Source organism: Adiantum capillus-veneris, chromosome 14 (genome assembly GCF_014529385.1).
Source record: "Adiantum capillus-veneris isolate H3 chromosome 14, ASM1452938v2, whole genome shotgun sequence".
Lineage (NCBI taxonomy): Eukaryota > Viridiplantae > Streptophyta > Polypodiopsida > Polypodiales > Pteridaceae > Adiantum > Adiantum capillus-veneris.
This window is the reverse complement of record NC_140944.1, coordinates 133208287-133213364: the sequence shown is the minus strand read 5'-3', so window position 1 is coordinate 133213364 and position 5078 is coordinate 133208287.

Genomic DNA, 5078 nt, shown 5'->3' with positions numbered 1-5078 from the left:
AGATGGGTTGCCATTATTGTTAAGCTAATGATCATTTGATCAAGCAGTGTTCGAAATTGAAGGCAAAAGAGGCTAAGAAGAAAGAGGCTGGATCCACTATAGGGTCCAATACAAGTGCAGCGATTGTAGAGTCTTCTGTCAAAGGAGATTGTGATGTTGATGTTGACACAGAATGGGCATTTAGTGCACAATGCACTTATGATCCTATTGTCCATGATGCATGTATGTCAGTTGCTACAGATTCACATGTGTGGTATTTTGATAGTGGTGCTACAAAGCACATTACCTCAAATCGTGATTTGTTTACCTCTATTGAGTCTATCCCTCATGGAAATGAGGTGACTTGTGCCAACAATGCCTCTTATCCTGTTCAAAGAGTTGGAGAGATTGTACTTACTGCTGCAAATGGCAGTTCTTTCACACTTGTTGATGCATTGTATGTACCTGGGATCAAGAAGAGCCTATTGTTTGTATCTACACTTGTTAGACTTGGTCTCATAGTCAAATTTGTGGATGACAATGTGTACAGTTCATGATCTCAGTTTTGGTGATGAAATTGTTGCATCTGGCCTTTTGTGTCGTGGGCTGTCTAAGCTCACTTTGTATGACAAGTGTAAAAAAAAAATTGCAAATGAAGTTGCAGGTTCAAGGGGTTGTTTCAGATGCAAAATTGTGGCATGCACATTTTGGACATCTGAATTTTGCCAGTTTGCTACTTTGCAGAAATGTGATATGGTTGCTTCTTTGCCACCTCTTGAAGCACCTGCCAAACATGTTTGTGAAGGCTGTATTATGGGTAAAATGCAGCGTGCTAAGTTTCCTAAGGATGGGTTAGTTCGTGCTACATGCAGATTGCATCTTGTGAGTGATGATTGTTGCCCTATGCAAACTCCGTCCTTGGGAAATTACTTGTACTTCATGACTTTCATTGATGACTACTCTAGGCATGCATGGGTATATCCGTTGAAAGCTAAGTCCGATTTATGTGCTTCAAGCAATTTCCTCCTATGGCTGAAAATGTCTCAAAATGTACTATGGGCACCCTCCGTTCCGATCAAGGGGGGGAGTATATGTCTCATGAATTTAATGCATTTTTGGCTAGTCGTGGGATAAAACACCAATGTGCAATGCCTTATACGCCTCAACAAAATGGTGTTGCTGAGAGGAAAAACAGGCTCTTACGGAAATGGCACAATGTATGGTCAAGAGTCAAGCTTTACCACATTCTTTTTGGCTCGAGGCTGTCATGTGTGTCACTTATATACTCAACATGTGTCCTATGAAAGCGTTGCAGTCTATGACTCCATATGAAGCATGACATGATAGAAAGCCATCTATTGAGCACACGCATGTTTTTGGTTGTTTGGACTATGGTTTAGTACCACAAGTGCAATGCAAAAAATTGGATGATAAGACTGTCAAATGTATTTTTGTTGGTTATACTGCTGAAAGCAAAGGTTACAGGTTGTACCATCCACAAACAAAGCGTATTTTGGTCTCACGTGATGTTGTGTTCGTGGAAGATTCTGTTCAAACTTTGTTGTCATGTACTAGAGATAGTAATGTAAGCTCACTGGACATTTATGATAGTTTATTGTCTCTTTTCAGTGGTGGAAGTTTGAATGTAAACTCGAATGAGGCAAATGTACAGCCTATGGGGGTTTTTTAAAATGTTACAGACCAGTCTATTACTAATGCAGATGTACTTGATGAGGAAAGGACTGAAAATGAGCAGGCTAGAGATATGCCAAAATGGTTGGTGCACACTTTGCGTCACAATAAATTGGATGCATCTTTGTCTAGTCGTACTCATTACGGTTCTCGCCATGCCTCTTATGTAATATAGAGGAACCTCTATCTTTTGATGAAGCACAAAATTTAGAAAATTGGATGACTGCAATGTAGTCAGAATATAATGCACTTATAAAAAATGGCACATGGCCTTTATGTGATTTGCTTCCTGGAAAAAAGGCCATTGGTACAAAGTGGGTTTACAAGTTGAAACGCAAGTCGGATGGTGAGGTTGATCACCAAAAGGTTCGACTTGTTGCAAAAGGCTATGCCCAATAGAAAGGCATAGATTGTGAAGAAACTTTTTCTCCCACTTCTCGAATGATTACTGTTCGTTCTATGTGCATTGGCAGCTCATTTTGGTTGGGATGTACATCAATCCGATATTGTTACTGCTGGTGACATTTTTTAGGAAGTCTATGTAACGTAGCCTCGCAGTTTTGTCAAGAAAGGATAACAGGACAAAGTGTGCAGATGTAAGAAGGCTTTGTATGGACTGAAGCAATCTCCTTGTGCTTGGTATGAGAAATCTGACACTCATTTGGTCAAACGAGTCTTTCGTAACATTCCAACAGAAAGCACTTTGTATGTCAAGCGTGAGGGCGATGTACTTCTCAATGTTGTTCTTTATGTGGATGATTTGCTGATCACTGGTCCCAATGAGGCACATATTGCTGAATTTAAGGCTGATTTGAATGCTACTTTCGAGAGGAAAGATTTGGGATTGTTGCATCATTACTTGGGCATATAGTTTAAGCAGTGTGATGGTGGTATTGCCTTATGTCAGAAAAGTTACATAAAGACATTACTATGTAAGTTTGGACTTGAGGATTGCAAACCTATTTCCACTCCCATGTAAACAGGTTTGAAGTTGAGTCTACATGATGTTGGTGATCCTGCTGATGTCACTCTTTACCAAATTTTTGTTGGTTGCCTCATTTATGTATGCAACAAAAGGCCGGATATTCAGTTTGCAGTCTCACAGGTCAGCAGATTTATGCATAGCCCAGGGTCTAAGCATTGGCAGGCAGTCAACAGGATTTTTTACTACTTGAGTGGCACTTTGCATCTTGGCTTGTTTTATCCCAAGGGGGGATCATTGTCGCCAGATTTACATGCTTTTTTGGACTCAGATTGGGCTGGTTGTTATGACACGTGAGTGTCCACAAGTGGTTTTTGTTTCATGCTTGGTAGTTTATGTATTTCATAGTTGAGCAAGAAGCAGCCTACTGTGGCCACTTCCAGTTGTGAGGCTGAGTACAGGGCAGCCTTCATAGCTACGGTTGAGTGTGTATGGCTCAGACGCCTTATGGCTGATTTGGGTGTTCGACAATACATTGCCAACATCATCTACACTGACAGTCAGAGCGCATTGGTAGTTGCGAGGAACCCAATTTTTCATGCTCGCACAAAGCACATTGAGGTGCATTACCACATTGTCAGCAAGAGGCTCTTAGCAAGAGAGATCAACTTTGCTTATGTGCCAACACGGGACAACCTTGCAAATCTTTTCACAAAGGCATTGTCTCGTGAGAATTTGGAAGGTTTTCACTCCCCTTTGTGGACTGATCATGTCCTCAAGGCATGGCACTTCCCTTTTGTGCTAGCCCTTGTTCACCGCATCACTCCCAAGGGGGATTTGTTACTATATACATGTGGTAGTGATGTGTGTGAACACACTAGAACCACCGGGGCATTTTTTCCCTCTTTAGGAGGTTTTTCTCCCGTGCATTTAATATACATCCATCACTCTAGGGCTATCTATCTTTCCATTGCACACTAAGTAATACACTCTCTGTTGTGTGCCTCGAGCTTCCTTCGTCTTCTCCAAGCTATGTACGTTTCCCTGCAACCCTTATTCCAACAAGAACAATCAAAAGCTTTATGGTGAAAATCGTACATTATATTCATCACCTAGATAATATAATTGTTAGAGTATATATAGTGCATATGTTGGAGAAGGATATTAGAGTGTATAGACAATGACATACAAATAACTAGTTGGTGCATGCAAGTTTACCTGTGGCTCAACCACATGGGCTGCTCATGTGAATTGCCCTTGTGTCATCATGGTCATCACATGGCGTTGCAGTCTAGGACTAGTTCATTGACTTGTGATATTGTAGTTTCCTCATGGAATTGGCCATGTGGCCCTTATTTGCATGAATATTAGCATATGACTCATGTCATTACAATGTCTACTAGTAAGGCTTGAGGACAAGCCTTACTGCCCGTGGGTCATCACGCTCATTACGTGGCATTGCGGTCTAGAACTACTTCATTGGATTGTGATGTTGTAGTTTCCTCATGGAATTGGCCATGTGGACCTTAGTTGCATGAGGAATTGGCATATGATTCACGTCATTACAATGTCTACTAGTAAGGCTTGAGGACAAGGCCATAATGACTCTCTAGCTTATCAATAGATATATTGTAGATGACTATTCTCGTAGCTAGGAACATAAAAGCCCCACCTTTGTGGGTCAAAAAAATATGTGAATGTCTAAAGTACACATGTGCATGTACATCCACACTTATTTCCCATGGCATCACATGTATGATGTGTTCGAGATCGGGGAGTACTCAACTATAAAGGGCATTGACCATTACCAGAGGCTAAGAGAACCATAGAGGGTGTCTAGAGCCTCCTCTATTAGAAAACCCTTTTTATTATGTGTAGTCAAGCAACTTCAAAATAACCCCTCTTCACATACATATCTTTGTAAATTAAATGAACACTCTTCCTTTCCAAACCTGTAGATTAAGTGATTTATAAAACGTCTTCTGTCTATGTAAACCTATAATTTTTCTTGAAATTATAAAACCCTTGCGATGAACTCATGTGCTATAGTTACATATTTTAAGGTGGACCCCCCAAGAGAGGGTGAATATTCTTGAAGTGTTGATTGTTGATAAAGATGCTACACAAATAAGAGCTTATTGCTTTAAGGGGATAGAGATGAAGATTGTCTCGTAGTGCACATGGGCACCTTTTCTAATTTGATAATTTAAGGCAAGTTAAACCTTGGGCTCCTTCGGTTATATTTGGCCATGTGTAGGCACATGAAAGACGTTATTTGGTGTCGGTTCTGGGCTCAAGTTTATTGAGCTATGATTGATCTCATCACACATTGATGACAAGAGAAGAAACTTTATCAACAATTGTATTTTTTTTAGTAAGCAAAGCTTAAATACATTCAAAACTTGAGACAAATGGTGTAGCCTCGGAGAAAACCGATAATTCAATACTACTTTACTGAAAGAATAGTATACGTTAACCATGAATA